This window comes from Triturus cristatus, chromosome 4_1 (genome assembly GCF_964204655.1).
Source record: "Triturus cristatus chromosome 4_1, aTriCri1.1, whole genome shotgun sequence".
Lineage (NCBI taxonomy): Eukaryota > Metazoa > Chordata > Amphibia > Caudata > Salamandridae > Triturus > Triturus cristatus.
In genome coordinates, this window is record NC_140585.1 from 100,030,006 (window position 1) to 100,049,435 (window position 19,430).

Genomic DNA, 19,430 nt, shown 5'->3' on the forward strand with positions numbered 1-19,430 from the left:
AAGCAGTGCTTTAAATGGACAGACATGTCTAATGACCTGTACGCTCTCATTAGAAATATGTGTGCATTCAATGTAGCGATATTAGGTCTGAAGGGCCTTGAAGCGGGTCGGTTGGTATTGCGCGCTATATAATGGAATGGATGAAGTCGGTTTCTTCATTCCGTTCCTATCTCAGACGCCTCCTAGGCTGCCGAACGTTCTGTCCATTTTGGCTTGTCCGCTCGAGGGACACTAACACAAAGGGCCTGTGAAGGATATTTTGGGAAGTGCAAGACATTTGAGATTTAATTGTTGATTAGGCCCTAGGGATTCGGTCCCGTACTGGCCACAGTAACCTTAGGTGTGGTTACGAGGAAAAAAGAGTAACCTCTACTTCACATCTCACAATGTCATGGCAGGTGTCACCGTGTGCTTTCCGGTTTAATTCTTGCATTTGGAAATGTGCCCAGTCGGGGGACATTTGCAATGCAATAGGTCTCGCATTTATGCGAGTTTGAGCTATTGGCATTGTAAATGACAACGCCTTTTATTTACGTTTTGTTTTTTAAAACATAAATAAAAGGCATTGTCATTTACAATACTAGTAGCTCAAACTCTCCCGAATACGAGACCTATTGCATTGCAAATGCTTGTTACTTTAGTGCTTTCCATGCCTCTAGCAGTGGATTAATCGCATGCTAGTGCCTGGACCAATACCTGAGTGCTGCTGGTCCAGCTGCTAAGCTGTATTTTAAAATCTTACCTGGTACTTAGTGCCAAGGTCCACTCACAGGGTTGGGGCTGCGGGAAACCATCAAGACTGTCACAGACTCACATTTCAGGGAAAATTGAAGGTAACGCCGACATGCAGCAGCAGTGAGCACCAACTTGTCTGCTCCTCAGCTCCAGGCGGTCACTGAAGGTTTAATGACACCCAGACACTGGAGCTCAAATTAGGGCATCCAGGGTAGTCCACACTGTAGGGTGGGAAGCAGACACCTCGAGTCCGCGCAGTGTGTCTACAAAAGTCCTGATGACAAACTGCGCAGACTCGATTTGTAAGCTTCTCACCCACCCCACCCTTTACCAACTCATCACAGGGCGGGACCCACTCTCTGTGACAAGTAGGAAAAGGGTGGGGTGACCATCCTCTCCACTCCCTGATTGACGTTAAGCCCCAGTGCTACAGGGCTTCAGTTTTTAACGCCCTGGGCTAAGTTTATGGCCACGTCATCAGGGGGTGGAGACTGGTCTTTTATGCAGTGTCTTTTCCGACCTGATGACCTCCCAGGCCTCACCTCAGGGCTGTGAGATCGTCCGCTCGGCAAGTACTCTAGAATCATGCCCGCCCACGGGCAGCAGGAGGCAGTGTGCCATGAGTCATCATCACAGTGAAGGCAGCCCCGGCCCCAAGCAAAAGACGAGTGCACATTATTTTTTTCATACAGATGAAAACAGTTCGCTTTCACTTTGGTATTGGCTGACCCTAGGGCTGAAAGTAAAGGGGGCGGAGCCCTGCCACCCTAGCTCAGAAACCGCCACTGGAAATACTCCAAGAAGGCAATGCTTTGCCCTTGTGCCAAACAGGTCCTTGGACAGTCCTCAGCACACCAATAGCCGTCCCAGAAAAGAATAAAACTAGTACCCGCCGCGTCATAGAATATTTGAACCTGCCATATTGTGTTGCCATCAACAAAGTGCATGGAGACCCATTTAAAGTCATGCAAAACAGACTTCAAACCTGCAAGTCCACCGTCACCCCCATCTCCCCGCCTGCAAATCTGCACTCTGTGATGCAGCAGGCCCGCCCCAGACATGGCCATGCCCAACCTTCTGCAAAATGTTCAGCCTCCCCGTAACACCCTGCAGGTAAAGTTCAGGAAACCTAACAACTTTTGCACTGCACTGAGTTCAAATCCCTTCAAACTCAACACCTCATCCAGGAAAGCGTGAATTTCTAGCACCTTTGCTCTAGGTAGCCTGGCCATCATTTGTACCATGCCCAGCTCAATCCCCAGGAATGCCAGGACTGTTGCAGGGCCCTCAGTCTTCTCAGGCAGCAAAGGGACCCCAAAAAACACTCAAATTGCCTCAGAGCCCAGAGGCCCTCGCCTGACCCTGCTTTAGCCATGAAAAGAAAGCCGTCTAGATAGAGAGACGCGTTGCAATGTCCACAACCCTTCACAAATATCCACTGTCAGAAGTACTGAAAGTCTCAAAGAGAGCACAGGAGATGGCACAACCCATGGGCTGCTCCCTGACCATGTAAATTTCCCCATCGACTTGCATCCCCAGCAAAGGAAAACCGTCTGGGTGAATCGGTAAAAGCTGGAAACCCGACTTAATGCAGACCCACTGTACTTGCCTGAATCAAGCGGATCGCATCATCAGTAGAGACATATTTCACTCTTGTATCCTCGGAGCCACTAAAGTTGTTCACTGAAGAGCCCTCAGGCCACGTAAAGAAACGATCAAACAAAATTTCCTGGCTTGTATTTTGGGAGCTACTCCCAATGGGGGTACAATGAGATCGGACAGTGGCCAGTTTTGAAAAGGACCCACTCGTCTACCCTCAGCAACTTCTTTCCTCGCCTTCTCTAGGACGATGCTAGGTGGACTTGTGGCCGACTGCATATTGTCGGCCCACCTTCTGACGTTGGGTTCCTGATTCCCCACCCTGAAGCCTTCCCGAAATCTCCACTCGAGTTTGAACCCTACTTCCTTTTAAGGATAAACTGACAGCTAAGGAAGGAGTGCTCAGCCTAATTGGTGTAGGAGCCCTTTGGTACAGGAGTGCTACAAGTCACTTGTTCCTGGATGCTCTCCCCTGCTCTGAGGGACTTGCCAAAGTAAAATACCACTGCATTTTGAGCATTTATGCTTGCATTTGGACGGGTATCATGAACAGGAATCTTTTGTGAAATTGAAACAGGCTCCCACGATTGTGCCTGCACTCTTGGGGGCTGCACCCACCCCCTGCTGGGCAGGTCTGGGTTGAAAGGGCTTGTATGTCATGGGTAGACCACTCGCCGTGCAGGTTGAGACCACAGTTGAGGACACCCATTGAGTCCACCACTCAGAATCTACATTACCCCAAGGTTACTCAGGGTTAAGGCTAACCCGAGCCCTAAACCCCTTATCATAGTTTAGACACACAAAATCTCCAAAATACAGCTGTGATTTGTGAATTATGTCCATATACTTGAACAAGGCAATGGCCCTATCAGCATACTTCTCACAATAAATGCTGGCAAAGATCAGGAATGCTTGCGTCCAGTTATCCCTTGTAATGGGTACCCACAGCCACTTTGCCAATTTCCACTCCTCCTCTTTGTACCCTTTTTTTGCCTGAATGTCCGTGTAACAATTTAAACACATCTACATATTAAAGCCTCCAAATGCTTTTTTTTTTCCAGAGACATGAGACCCCAAAGGCATGTCCAAACCCATATAGGGCATCTGTTTTTGATGGGTGCTCTCTTCATCATTTGCTTTATCCCCCCTGTCCACTCTGTTTTGGCAGACTTAGGAGCCTCGGACCCCTAAGTGCAATGCTGTCCTTGGCAGTCACCTGGCCCTTGTCAGCAACGACCTCCCGTTAACTTGGCGTCAATCCCATCAATTCTCCCCTCCCCAACCCTCACTTATTTACATTCCTTTGCTGTGCAGCTGGTCTGCTGTGGCTCCCAAACTGCCCACCAGTCAACTTCACCCCTAATCAGCTGGATCCTTTCTGTCCTGTGGAACATCTGGCCTGAAACTCCAATCGCTGTCTGGCGCTGGCCATGCCATCCGCACTTCACATCTGCAAAATACCAACTGGAGAGGTCATTGCCCCACCACTTTCCCCACCCCGTCCCTCAGATGGTCTCCCTTCCTCATCACCATACACCTCACCTTCTTTCCACTCGTCACTACCTACCTCATAATCTAGCTCCAACACATCCTATTGACCACACACAGCCCACTCGCACCTCTCTCTGCAGACTGCATACTAAACCACTCAGTACTCGCCCCTATAAAGGATGGGTGGCACTCCAGCATCAGGCGAACACTCCCACGCCACAGAAAGGGCTGCAAATGATCCCCCCCATAGTGCTTTGGCCTAGCTCCCCGGGGCCGTCTTGCACCCCTCTGGGTCTCCAACCTCATGTGCTGGCCCTGCATCTCTGCCCACCGCAAGGCTGCTACAACCTTACGGTCCCCTTAACCCTCTTCGCCTGGACCTCCTGATCCAGGGAGCTTGTCCTACCTCGCCTCCGTTTCTTGAACAAACCTATGCTGCTCCCTGATTCTCTTCCCCAGGTCTATCTCCTGCCACTTACTATCCAGGGTATTACCCAAGCCCCCAAGAATAAAGAAATCATGGACCGCCACCACCTTAGAGGCTCTGCCGTGACAAGGGGGGGCTTACTTTCTGTCCCCCTCGGGCTCATGCCTGTCTCCCGCCCCAACATCAAACCTGAGCTGGCTTTCATGGGGGGGGGGGGCATTATGGAGACCTGCCACGTGGCCTTTGCTTTTTTCGCCACTCCTTTTTTGGCCCCCATCTGGGGGCGGAGAGATCCAGGGGCCCTTCTTGTTCATACAAGCCCTCCAGGGGAACCAAGGGCCCCCCCTGTGGGCCCAACTGTTCACTTTCATGAGACCCCCTGCCTCATTGGGCGGGGCTGACCCACCCAACTCCCTCGCCTCCTCCTCCCTCATAAAAAGCCCCAAGTCACATTCACCCGTGGGCCACGGGACAGCAGCCAGCAAGCTGTTCTACCTACCGCTGAGCTTATATTGCGCAGCTCTCTTGCATGTCGCCTTGCCTGAAGATGACGAGTAGGCCGCCACAACTGCCGCCCGAGACGGGTGACACATGCCAACCCAGGCCTCAGAGAGGACCCGGGGCAGAGCAGATCGGCTCTGCCGGCTGGCCCGAGGGTCCACAACGCTTCCTGCACTGCTTACGCTTCATCTGACATGACGAAGCGGGCCTCTTGCAGTACTCCACAGCAGGACTCACTGACGCAACCTCAAATCCACGCAGCTCAAACAGGCAAGCCTGCGTGCAAGACAGAAAGAGGCTGATCCTTACTCTGGACTCCTTTAAGTAGCCCTAACTAACCCCCTCCCTGCCCACTACCTGCCCTACCCTGTACTGACACGTTGTTCTTCCCCACGAATGATCCCATGGGAAGACCAGGCTGCGCCCTGCTTTCCAAGGCACCCTCCAAAAACGGCATAAGAGGAAGCGAGATAAATTGTGCCAGGTCTGGAAACTAAACCAAATAAGCATCCCATTACAGCATGTGCTCCATTGGAGGCGCGGTGCAGGGCACACCGGTGAGCAGTCTCTGCTGCTTTTCAAGCATGCCAGCATGTGCTCCATTGGAGGCGCGGTGCAGGGCACACCGGTGAGCAGTCTCTGCTGCTTTTCAAGCATGCCAGCATGTCTTCCATTGGAGGCGCGGTGCAGTGCGCACCGGTGAGCAGTCTCTGCTGCTTTTCAAGCATGCCAGCATGTCTTCCATTGGAGGCGCGGTGCAGTGCGCACCGGTGAGCAGTCTCTGCTACTTTTCAAGCATGCCAGCATGTGCTCCATTGGAGGCGTGGTGCAGTGCGCACCGGTGAGCAGTCTCTGCTGCTTTTCAAGCATGCCAGCATGTCTTCCATTGGAGGCGCGGTGCAGTGCGCACCGGTGAGCAGTCTCTGCTGCTTTTCAAGCGTGCCAGCATGTCTTCCATTGGAGGCGCGGTGCAGTGCGCACCGGTGAGCAGTCTCTGCTACTTTTCAAGCATGCCAGCATGTGCTCCATTGGAGGCGCGGTGCAGTGCGCACCGGTGAGCAGTCTCTGCTGCTTTTCAAGCATGCCAGCATGTCTTCCATTGGAGGCGCGGTGCAGTGCGCACCGGTGAGCAGTCTCTGCTGCTTTTCAAGCGTGCCAGCATGTCTTCCATTGGAGGCGCGGTGCAGTGCGCACCGGTGAGTAGTCTCTGCTGCTTTTCAAGCGTGCCAGCATGTCTTCCAATGGAGGCGCGGTGCAGGGCACACCGTGGAGTAGTCTCTGCTACTTTTCAAGCGTGCCAGCATGTACTCCATTGGAGGCGCGGTGCAGGGCGCACCGGTGAGCAGTCTCTGCTGCTTTTCAAGCATGCCAGCATGTACTCCATTGGAGGCGCGGTGCAGGGCGCACCGGTGAGCAGTCTCTGCTGCTTTTCAAGCATGCCAGCATGTCTTCCATTGGAGGCGCGGTGCAGTGCGCACCGGTGAGCAGTCTCTGCTGCTTTTCAAGCATGCCAGCATGTCTTCCATTGGAGGCGCGGTGCAGTGCGCACCGGTGAGTAGTCTCTGCTACTTTTCAAGCATACCAGCATGTCTTCCATTGGAGGCGCGGTGCAGTGCGCACCGGTGAGTAGTCTCTGCTACTTTTCAAGCATGCCAGCATGTGCTCCATTGGAGGCGCGGTGCAGGGCACACCGGTGAGCAGTCTCTGCTACTTTTCAAGCATGCCAGCATGTGCTCCATTGGAGGCGCGGTGCAGTGCGCACCGGTGAGCAGTCTCTGCTACTTTTCAAGCATGCCAGCATGTGCTCCATTGGAGGCGCGGTGCAGGGCACACCGGTGAGCAGTCTCTGCTACTTTTCAAGCATGCCAGCATGTGCTCCATTGGAGGCGCAGTGCAGGGCACACCGGTGAGCAGTCTCTGCTACTTTTCAAGCATGCCAGCATGTGCTCCATTGGAGGCGCGGTGCAGTGCGCACAGGTGAGCAGTCTCTGCTACTTTTCAAGCATGTTAGAAAGGCAAGCATATGAAATGTTCCAAAACAAAAGCAGATGCGTTAACCAACGCCACTGTGACCCTCTGTGTATAGGTAAACGGACATCTGGGCACTCCCACCAAGCTGCATGCCTAGCTTCCACCCGACCTCGTGCCACTAAACTTATTCATCGGCTGTTGCGAACAGGATTTTGGTGTGGGTTCCAATTCAATTTCAAAGCTTTATTCGGTTTAAAATCACAAACCATAAAAGCATCCTAAAAATCATACAAATCATAAACATCTGCACATCACAAGATTATAAAACTCATTAAAATAACAAATCAAGATAAAATTCCAGCAACAGAAGACAACAGCCCATGTACATAAGGTGCTATATGCAAAATGTCTAGTTTGGTACAGTACTAAGGCAAACGGATTTCTTCTCTTCACAATATTTATAATAAAAGTATATTTAAAATTAGCCATGAAATTTAACAACTCAATAACCACCCTCAGAAATCAATAGGCACAAAGTGCACGATGCAAAAATGACCATTTCAAGCAGGGATTTAAACTCCATTCATACCTATGCTTTATCTCAAAAACATACCAAGCTATAGTGCATAGTTAACATTTTCCATCAATATTTCTAAAAAGTAGGATGCAAATAACGCAAAAGTACTAAGATATGTAGTATACAGAACACAGGATATAATTTGGGACATCATCAATTTGTGACCCGATTACCTCTATTTTTCTCACCATATGTCAGGCTAAGATACATTCAATTAAAAATGCCATTAATATTTCTAAAAAGCGTGATACAGAAAGTGGTAAGTGCTAGAACATGTAGTGTACTAAACAGAGGTCATAGCTTGAGTCATCATTCATCATGTTGTGACACAATTTCCTCATAAACAAGGGCCTCAAGATGTGAGTTATTACATCTTATTTTAATTGCCTTCTGGATAAAAACTATCACTGCATTGCAAACTTTAAGATTTACTAGGTCACAAATGTATTCAAAGGCAGGATTATAAAAATAGCCTCAGAACAGAGGTCGTAAAAGACCCTTCCTGATCCCTCTATAGAAATCGCAAAATAAATCCAATCACCAGCAATTTGGGGCTAAGGGGTCACTTACATGTAGGCATCTCTGAAACCTGTCCCTAAACATATTTGCACTTCTGGCGGCAGAAACATTTTAAACAAAAAGCAAGGCATCAATCTGAAATATATCATTGACTTTTTGTGGGGGTGAGAAAGTAGAAAACGCCAGCACAGTGGCTGTGCCAAAGTTATGGACAAAGTAAACACGGAGCAAACCGATTGTTCTCAGTTTCTAAATGGAACAAGTTTCTACGGCCTGGAATGTAAGGAATGCAAAAGCGATTCTGTTATTTTACTGACCTCTGCTGGTCATTTTCTATCAAGACAGTTAAACAGAGGCAGTTGAAAATTAAAAAAAGAAAGCCCTTAAGCAGAAAGTAAAAAGCGGAAGCAGGCATGTCCTGGGACAATACTCCAAAGATCACAAAGTAAATACAACAGATTTTCCAGACAGTGCACACACGGTCTAGGCTCGACCTAGAAAGAGACAAACCTTGGAGGCATGTTTATTTTCCAAGCATTCAATGAGCATGTCTGCACCATCACTGTCTCATGTGTGCATTATCCATGACTTTGCACAGCTTATGTTTTTTCCAATTTTCCTTAAAACACGTGACATGGAACAGGAGGTGCCCATCTCATCTTCACTCTTTACCTTTCTTTAGGCCGGCCGGGAAGGATGCAGTTCCCCTGAGCATTCAGTCATGCCACTTCCTGGTGATCCTGGCAGGGGGCAGGGTGGGAGGATCAGCCCAGCAGAGGGAATATAACTCACTCACATCAGTCATCTTCTTGCATTATCCTGATCAGACAGGGACAAGCAGTTCCCTTTCAGTTCCGGGGTGCATCGTGAAGACATCTGGAGTGCAGCCGTTCAAACAACATATTGCTATGATGTGGGTAACTGGGTATGTGGGTGGGTAGGTAACTACTGCGCCACCTGCTCATTGACACCTTCGTTGATACTTACTTGCTGATACTTTCGTTGATATTTACTTGCTCGTCCTTCCTTTTAAATTAGATTTTATTGTTCTTTTAGCAATGGTAGTGTATCTGTGTATTTATGTGATATTTTTTAGCCCCGCATACTCGCACTTTAAAATTAAATACACTGGAACTCTTTGTTCTTATCCCTGGCTGCTATAATTTATAACGCTGTTTGCACTATTTGCACATTTCCACACTCAAAGATGGCGCTGCCATAATCCGACTCTACCCTACTTCCTGGTAGCGTCACGTGGCTTGGCACCTATTAGCTTGCTCCAGCCCTTATTTCAACAGCCGGATGCAAGCGCGCAGCGCGCGCGCCAGAGGCGCGCCAGATGCAAGCCCATCTGCGCCCGTCCGCGCCCAGGCACACCCAGCAAATATATTTTGCCGGACCCTACCATCTCTAATTTTTTTACATATACAGCTGACGATATACGGTCTTTAAGAGGCCTGATCCCGCCCTGCTGTTCCGTAGCCAATCTTCAGTTGCAAAGATTTGTTTGTCCCAATTGTCTCTTTGCTATGGGCCGTGGTCCTAAAAAACAGATGAAGGCTATTTTAAAGGCTCCCGCCTCTTACATTTTAAAACAAGAGTCAAGTCAAGTCAATAATCTTTATTCGGATAAAAAAAGATATCCATAAAAGATACAGTTCATACAACAATGTTAGGCTCCATTAAAAGTGATATGAATCAATTATACACATTTCCAGTAAAATCAGTGATATAAAACCCCTATATATAAACAGGTTAAAAGGATAAAAAACAAACAATCCACTGCAGTAAGCCTTTATATGCGACAATCCTTCATAGAAGGGGGTAAAATAGATCTGTGTGCATCAAATCATTCCCAGACAAATTGTCCACTGTCTGCTTCAGGGGGCCTCTTCTTTGGTCAATCTTAATTTGACTGCAAGTCGCAAAAAGTGCACAGTGCTAAATAAGACAAAAGGATCAATCGACATTTTAAGGAACAAAAGGGCCACTTTGGCCTGTTTAATTTTAGCTCGTTTTAGGACTGTTTTTAAAAACCGGGACCTTGGTAGTGCGTAAAAGGGACAGAGTAGGACGAAATGTAGGGTGTCCTGCGGAGATCGCAGATCGCAGCCGCAGCACCCTTTTGTCCTAACATCGCTCACAAAGCCAGCGGGGACTGACAGAATGTGATGCAAAAGATTTAACCTAAATCTAGTCATCAGGAATCTATCCTGTTTGTTGTATGTGTTAGACAGGTAGACTTCCATCCCCACGGAGGTTTTTGTGAGCTGATAGTCACGGACACTATGTTTTCGGCCTTCTATTTCCTCTCTTGCCCTGGCTATATGTCGTAGGTGGTCAGCCTTTGTGAGAGCCAGGTCATTTTTGGCCAGTGTGGATGGGTTGTTGAAAAAGGGTGCGTGGCCCGATAAATCTAAAGCCTCCCTGATGTATTTGAGCCAGGGTATTAGCAGGCCCTTATCCCCCCTCATACAATCCTCCAAGATTTGTCTGGTTAACAATGCCTCGGGATTTGTCCAGATCTTGATCCAGCAAATTAACGGATTGAGCTGTATCCTGTCACCGAGGTGGGAAATGCCCAGTTCCTCATGGGCGATATATGAGGGGATACATTGGGGCACTTGCAATAATCTCCTTAGGAACTTATTTTCTTCCACTTGGATTTTGCTTGGATCTATGAAACCCCACAACTTGCTCCCATACAGAGTCTTGGCACAGCAAACTGATCTATATAAATTTACTATTTCATTGGGCGACCACCGACCAAGTCTACTTGCATAATTCATAATTGACCCCACTGCTCTCGGGTGTTGACTACATTTGTGCTTTACAAGGGGTTTGAAAGAGAGGTTCTTATCGAACATGATCCCCAAATAGTTAAAGGTTTTTACCTTCTCAAGTTTATGGGTGCCTATAGAGAAGGTACAATTCCTTGAAGGCGTTTTACCCGCTTCCATGACATAAGACTTTGATAAGTTGGGAACTAAGTCTAGATCTGCCATGAAACGTACAAAGCCGCTAATGAGGGTCTGGAGGCTCCTTCCTGTGCGTGCCAGGAGTACCGCGTCATCTGCATAGAGGAGGACTGGTATACTTCTCCTCCCAATGCAGGGACAATCGGCCTCCAGCTCTCTGAGTGCTTTGTCAAGTCCATTAATATAGAGCGTGAACAAAAAAGGGGCGAGGATGCACCCTTGTCTCACCCCTCCACTGCACCCAAAGTCCTCTGTCACTTCCCCTCTCTCGCCAAATCTAACTCGTGCAGTGGTATTTAAATGAAGTGTTTGTAAGATATGAATCAGACCAGGTTCGACGCCCATCACATCCAGGATCTCCCACAGTCGTCTTCTGTTCACGCAGTCGAATGCTGCTGAGAGATCCATAAACAAGAGTCTCTTCCAGGTGCAGGTAACCTTCTCCATTTCTGGAGTCTTAATTGCCGCTCCCTCCCAAAAAACAAAGCACACATTTATGACTTTTTACAGTAAGAAAAACCGGATGCCTTGTTTGTTACTGAAACCTGGCTCCATACTAGCTCTGGCCCGGACATTGCCTGCGCCCTCCCCCCCCTCGCCCCCCCGATTATGTAATGGTAAGAAGTGACAGAAGTACGGGAAGGGGAGGTGGGATAGGGATCATTTTTAAGTCTAAGTATTCTTGCAAGTTTGAACCTCAATCTTTTTCAGGCTGTGAGGCCGCTCTGTTCAAACTTGCCATATCTCCAGATTTAATCGCCCCTTTTATCTTACAAGCATCTAACTTTATGACCTTGGATGATTTTAATCTTCATTTGGAAGACCCTACGGATTTGGAAAGCTCTACTTTTTAGCTGATTTGGAAGCTCTTGGTCTGATACTTCATAATAGGGGACCCACACATCAGGCAGGGCACTTGCTGGACCCTATTCTATCAAATTTTGCTCTAGTCTGCAACTCTCCTGCTCTTCCCCTAAACTGGACAGATCATTATGCCGTCCACTTCCAATTCAATGTCTCTGGAAACCCTTTACCCTCATCTACTTACAGCAATGGGAACAAGAGACCATGGCATAAGTTTAACCTAGACTTGTTAAATAGCCTCCTGGAAGCGAGTTCTCCAGATTTAGAACTTCCGCTCAACTCCCTGAATATGGCGGTTTCCAATTGGCTTTCCTCTTCTATTAATCTCGGTTTGCCTTTTACATCGAAAAACAGCTCTTCTCACCGTCCTCCGGTCCCCTGGTTCAACGATGACTTGAAGATCCTGAAATCCAAGTGCAAATCCCTGGAAAGGAAATGGTGCAAATTATATACTCCCAGCTGTAAAGCTGATTATAAGGCAGCCCTTCACATATACCACTCTGCTTGCAAGGCTGCAAGGGCTACCTATGTTTCAAATACCATTAACAATGCATTAAATCATCCTCAAGCCTTGTTTTCCATGGTTAAAAAACTGGCTGGCGCAAACACTCTTCCTCTACCTCCCGTTCTTGATTCTACTAAATGCAATAACATCGCTAATTTTTTCATCACCAAGGTAAAGACGATTTATAGTAGTTTAAATTCTCCTGTTCCTTATGCCCCTGATAAACTTGGCCCAGATAACAATCACACGAATTCGCCTGGCACATAAAAAAAAAAAAAAAATCGCACAGTGGCCCCTCCTTGATGATGATTCTTTTGCCAATTGCCTAACCAGGGTAAATTCAGGCTCCCCTCTGGATCCTTTACCGGCTAACATCCTGAAACAACTTTCTCCTTCTGTATGAGGAATCTGTAAGGGGCTCCTCAATTCCTCTCCACGTGAATCCTCCGTTCCTTCAGATTGGAAACACGCAATGGTGGTCCCTCTGTTGAAAAAGCCCAATGCTGACCCTTCGGTTTTAGCCAATTATCGTCCCATTTCACTTCTACCTGTGCTTTCCAAAATCTTGGAAAAACATATTAATCTTCAGCTAACTACTCATATTGAAAACGCAAATTTTCGACATCCTTCCCAATCTGGTTTCAGGACACATTTCTCAACAGAGACCACCCTATTGGGAGTAACTGAAAAGTTACGCTCCTGTTTGGATCAGGGTGAGACTATGGCACTCATTTTATTAGATCTGAGTGCAGCACTGTGTCTCACTCCATCCTGTTGAAATCTCTTCAGTCAGCAGGAGTGGAAGGATCCGCCCTTTTATGGCTGACGTCCTTCCTCAGCAATCGTACTTTTCAGGTCTTTTCATCTAGCTCCTCTTCTACTTCTCGTTCATCTGCATATGGAGTTCCCCAGGGGTCCACCTTGAGCCCAGTGCTCTTTAACATCTATGTGAGACCCCTTGCTACCATCGTTGAGGACGCAGGTCTCACATTATACTACTATGCAGATGACACTCAAATAATTTTCTCTTTATCCTCTTCTAAAGACGCTCCTGTATCCTCCTTACAGAACGGTTTACGTCGAGTCTCGGAATGGAGGAATGCCAATTGTCTGAAATTGAATGGGGTTAAAACCGAAGTCATCATTCTGGGCAAAGATAAACATCTTTGGAACCCTTATCACTGGCCCCAAGAAATGGGTCCATGTCCCAAGCCAGTTGCTCAAGCTCGCAACTTAGGGTTCATTATTGATAGTCAACTCTCCATGCGGCAACAAGCAGTCAGCACCTCTGGCACCTGTTTTTCTATACTTAGATGGCTACGAAAGATCATTTGGATGCTCCCCGTCTCGACTCAGAGAACCGTGGTCCAGGCTCTTGTCGTCTCCCGCCTGGACTACGGGAACGTACTCTATCTGGGAAGCAACAAAGAACTTTTGAATAAGCTCCAGGTGGTCCAAAATTCTGCGGCTCGCCTTCTTTGCCATGTCCCAAGAAAAATCTCCATCTCCCCTTTCCTTCACAACCTTCGTTGGCTTCGCATTGGAAGTCGAATTAAATTTAAGGCCCTCTGCCATATTTTTAAAATCAAGCAAGGCTCAGCACCTGCATGAATTAATTCACCCTTACACTCCGCATCGCGTCCTGCGCTCCTCCTGTCTAGGTAACTTGGCACTTCCTAGATTTAAATTGGCTAGAATGGGCGGGCGCTCTTTCTCATACCTTGGACCCAGATTCTGGAACTCTCTTCCTAATCACATGAAACACGAATCCTCCTATCTTAAGTTTCGACGTGATCTTAAAACCTGGCTCTTTACCCAGCAATTGGCTTAGTTACCTAGTCTAGACTCTAGACATACTCGCACCGGGAAACCCTGTTTAGGGTAGCTTTGCGCCTTATAAATTTAATTTATTAATAATAATAATAATAATAATGTAAATTTTAAATGGCGCTCCATTAATTATATTTAATTCATAGAAACGGCATGAACGAAATGGCAGGAAAATATGGAATTCAGTAAAATTATTTCTAATAATGATTTTAAGTTTACTTTTTTAGTTCTAGTAGTATAGAGCTAGTAAAGAGTTACTGTTTACAAGGGACGAGTGTTTTGCTTTGATCTCGCATGCACAGCCCTTGTGCCCCTCCTTGGTACCTGTGAAAAACTGGACCCCCAGGCGTACCAAGCACTCCTTTCCCTGGTATTCGGAGAAACTAAAGATTCAGAAGCAGGCATGTAAAAAACTTGTACGGCTTTGAGGAAGGAATACAAAAACGCAGATAAAGACATTTATAAACAGAGCCTTAGAAGTTATAACGACTTATTATAGGAATCAAAAAAGAAGTTCTATGCCCATGACATTCTCCAAGCAAAATCAAACGCAAAAGAATTATTCAAAACAGTGAAGAAGCTAGCGGTGCCGAATCTGCCGAAGATTATTAGCAGTCCAGGCCTGTGCAATAAACTGGCATCCTGGTTTCAACAAAAGGTGGGAGGGATTTACTCTTCCTTCGCTATAGGCCAATCTGGTATTGGAACCTCTTCCCTCAGTAAGAGTATGGTAGATTGTTACACTGGGCCGACCCTTGACCGGTTCCTCCCTTTAGAAAGCATAGACACGCAAAAAATTCTGAACTCAATTAGTTCGGGTTCCCCCACTGATCCTTGTCCGGTCTCTATTGCGAAAACCGTCTCGGAATTGATCGGGGGGGCTTTACACCCGTTGATCAATGACATCTTGAACTCGGGGCATTTCCCGAAGGCCTGGAAAATTGCCTCCATTCTTCCCCTATTGAAAAAGCCAAAGCAGGATCCCTCTGATCCAGGCAGCTACAGGCCGATTTCGAGGCTTCCAATGCCAGCAAAAATCGCGGAAAAGGCTATGAATAGCCAGTTGAGCACCTATCTACATACCAACCATATACTCGACTCAACGCAATTCGGTTTCAGAGTCGAACATAATACCGAACTGGCCCTAATTAAGTCCCTAGACGAAGTTAGGGAGGCCCTGGATGGCGGTGGTAGAACTGTGATGATCTTGTTGGACCTTTCCGCAGCCTTTGACACGGTCCATCATGTGATTTTGATGGATCGTTTGTCGGAGGTGGGAGTACAAGGGGTGGCTCGGAAACTGCTACACTCTTTTCTCTCCGATAGATCCCAGACTGTCAACTTGGGTGATCATAATTCTGAGTCCTTTAGTCTTCCTTGTGGGGTTCCTCAGGGATCCTCACTAAGTCCCACCCTTTTTAACATTTATATGATTCCGCTGGCCGCTCTTATAAAATCCCATGGCTTTCAGCTAACGTCCTATGTGGATGACACCCAAATAGTGTTATCTTTCAAGGACGGTATGGTAAAAGAAACGGGACTGCGCTTTCACGATTGCATGAAGGAGATAGCTGGATGGATGGCCTCAAATTGTCTAAAACTAAATTCGTCCAAAACTGAGATTATCGTCTTCGGAAATAATCCCAATGTCTGGACCCCTGATTGCTGGCCGGTGGAACTGGGCAGCTGCCCCCTCCCCTCGCCGAAAGCAAAAAATGTGGGCGTAACTGTAGATTGTAAACTGACCTTCAGCGATCATATAAGCACCGTGGTTTCCGCCTGTTTTATGTGGCTGCGAATTCGAAGGAAAATTAAACCTTACCTTTCGGAAGGGAACTTCAGGACGGTGGTCACGGTGCTTATCATGTCAAGATTGGATTGCTGTAACGGCATTCTTATGAATGCCCGTCAGCACCTGGTCAACAGGCTGCAGATGGCTCGAAATGCGGCGGCAAGGCTGTTACTGGGTATTCCGAAATTTGTATCGGTAAAAAATGAGTTAGCCAGGCTACTCTGGCTTCCGGTGAAGCAAAGAGTTTGTTTTAAGGCCCTCTGTACAGTTTTTAAGGCCCTAAATGGGACCGGCCCACAGTACTTGCAGGACAAGTTCATATGGTATGCTCCCACTAGGACCCTTCGGTCCTCTAGCGTGAAAAAAGCTCAGACGCCTTTCGTTAAGAAGGCCAGCTGAGGTGGTAGGAGCTTCACGGCCAGTGCATCAGTGGCGTGGAATAACTTGCCTTTCTCCTTGAGGAACGCCCCTAGTCTTCTCCTGTTTAGGAAGGGCTTGACGACCTGGCTTTTTACTCAATGATTGTCCACTCCTTCCGGTCAGGCAACAATACAGCGCCAGGACACCTTAGGGTAACCGTTGCGCTTTATAAATATTATTAACATAACATAACATCTGTTCAAATATTTGCCAAAAGCAGTTGCAAAGTTTAATGGCATCGTTATCAAAGACACTGTTGTGCATTTAGTGTTATGTCCACGTGGATTTTATTGCATTTCATTACCCAAATCGACAGTAAGAGCTTCTGCTTCCCCCAACAACTGAGGTGTAAATATCAATAGTGCTGTAGGAGCAGTGGCACCGGGGCCAAGGGTCTAGCAAGCTCACTACATCCGAGTTATAGATAGTCTGTGCTATCAAACAAGAGAATGGGGGCACTTTGCTTGCATTAGGGTCCATGGCACCATTGCTACGCCACTGCCCACCTACAGGGGCTACTGCGTGTCTGGCATATCTTTATGAACCTTAAGCCGGACATCCTTCGAGAAAACGACTGGTGGTAAAACTTCAGTATGTTTTTGTTGACCACTTCAGGAACAGCCTTGGATGAAGATGCTTGTCATGGAGAAGAGCTAGTTTTTTTACCCTCCTAAATAATTTAAAAGCAGAATGAGGAGCTTATGAGACAAAATATTGAAATGTAGAGATATAATTGGAAACATACTTTTCTGTTACTGTTCTAAAAATACATTGACTCAGTAGAGAGAATGCCACCCAATGGCTTATCATCCTGAATATTAATACAAATGTTTTAGCAAACTCTTAGCCTTAGGACTTTTCTAACATAACTGTTGCGGGGCTTGCCATCTCCCAAGATTGAAAAACACCCTTTGGTAAGGAACTGTTCGAAAATAGCTAGCTAATCATGCCCCTCAATGCTAAATCATGGTTGCTGAAGTATTGCTTGTATTATTACTGTTCATTAAATTACAGTACAGATCGTTTTTAAGTCTGGTGTTAGCCATGATCTTTTGCTGTTATTAAATATTATAGGGGCTTTCAGTCAGGCCTCTACATCCATTGGTCTGTTATCTCTTTCTTATATTTCTTCCACCCACTACAGCAGTCTGCATGGGGCATCAGGTCAGACCACTTCAGCCATCAGCTAACTTCACCATGACCAATGGTATTCTGTATACATTACAGGGTCTCTCATCCAGCCCTCTTCGTTCGTGGGTCTTTCAGTGTGTCATTGCCATTTGTCTTTGGCCCACTACAGCATGAGGCAACAAGTTTAGTCCACTTCAGCCACTGGCTAACTTCTCTGAGAGAGTTGGAATTTTAGACAATTTGTTTTGAGGTCTGGCCTTGTAGACTGGTTTAGCTGTCTAACCAGACTATAGTCAAATCAACTGTTGAATGGAGGGGTGTTTCCATTGGTCTATGAAAGTGCCATTCACATTTGGTTCATCCCTTCACAGCCTTCAGTATAGGGCCAGTGAGTAAAGTCCATGTTAATCATTGGCCCCCTTCACTTTGAGTGACTGCCTCAAACCCTGTGCACTTTTTTCAAATCCACCTCCAATTCAGTAACAAAGATACTTTACATTATGCTTTTTATTATTTTTTAAAATAATATTTTCATATTGTCTCCTTCATAAATAATAATAAAACGTTTGCTACAACAGAATAGCTTGTTGTTTAAAAAAATAACTAGTAAAATAGCAACATCAGAAAAAGATATTTAAATTAAAACATTTTACTGTAGGCTTTGGCAGCTACATTTATGTGGTCACAATCTTTCTTTTTTCCCTTTTTTTTCTACCTGTATGCTTGTAATAAATAAAGAAATATTCAATGCATAGCCTGCCAAGGTCAGAACTATTGGCTTTGCCAATGCTTGTTTATGGTTGTGAATAGTTTGCAAGTCATCCTTTTTATCACACCACTATGCATCAGATAAAATGCTGAGTGAGCTGTAGGTTGGTAGGGCCTTCTATCTTATGTCTGGGGTCGTCGAATGCTGTAGCTAGTAAAATGTTTGTGGAGGATAGGAGAACACAAGTGAGATTTTGAGGCAGGAAAGATGTCAGATGTGCGACTTGTGATTGGTCATTGGGAGAAGGTGAGAAAACCTGTCTTGTAGATGCTGTGTCACAAAATGTTTTTCCCAACTGCGAAAGTCCCAAGGCAGACTGCAATGTGACAGTTTTTTTTTTTAATGCAATGCGACATTAGTTGTGAAGGTGGGAATTCTCTAAAAGGGGCAGGATGGTAATATAAACGCTTCTTGTCGAGGGCATAATGTACACCGTTCTTCTTAATACCACCTTAAATTGCCTTTAAAGTACTGAAAATAAGGGAGGACATTAGGGCAACTAAACTCAACATTATCTCAAATGTGTAACCTGCATTTGATGACTAAGACAAAATCCATCAGTGCCTGCTTAATACCTTTGTGGAGCTTGTGATCAGTGCCTCAAATGTCTCGCACCCCGCACACAGAAATGGGAGGGCTGGACAGGTTCCCTTGATGACATTGACTGGAAACATGCCATAGCCTCTGGCTAATCTTCTGAAAAAAACATCAAACCTAAGGAAAAAGTCAAAGCTGTATGTGGTGACCTTGGATGGTGAGTAGTTAAAGACACTTCTGGCTCAGGAAGTTGTTACTAAAAATTCACTTAGCATGGCTATGGAAGGCGGTTCATCATATTATTCCCCTACACAAACAGTGGTGGTGATGAGTTGCACTAAGGGGTTGAATGAGGAACAAAGCCTTTATCCCAGAATCTCCACTCATCTGGTTAATAAACTGCACATAGCTCAAAACGCAAGCGTTAGTATGGCTTTGTGTACGTGGGGCATCAGAGGGGAGTAGATCTTACAATCTGAGCTCCCACTGATTCAGAGTGGTGGATTATGTTTGCTTCTAGGTTTTCTGCCCATTCCTCAAAGCAGTTTAAGGGAAAAAGCCCAGTCATCTGGCTTCTAAAACATGCTTGGTTACACATACCCGACCAGAAGACAGTTCTTACCATCTACAGATATTAGAGACAGACAATAGAATTCGTTCTTTCCATTTGTAGGTCCATGATATTGCATGTACTGAAGACCTCGAGCTTGAACATCATAATCCAAGGTTTTGTTCCATCTTAAAAACGCTCCACCCAAATAAAAGATGTTTAAGTTTGCTTTCA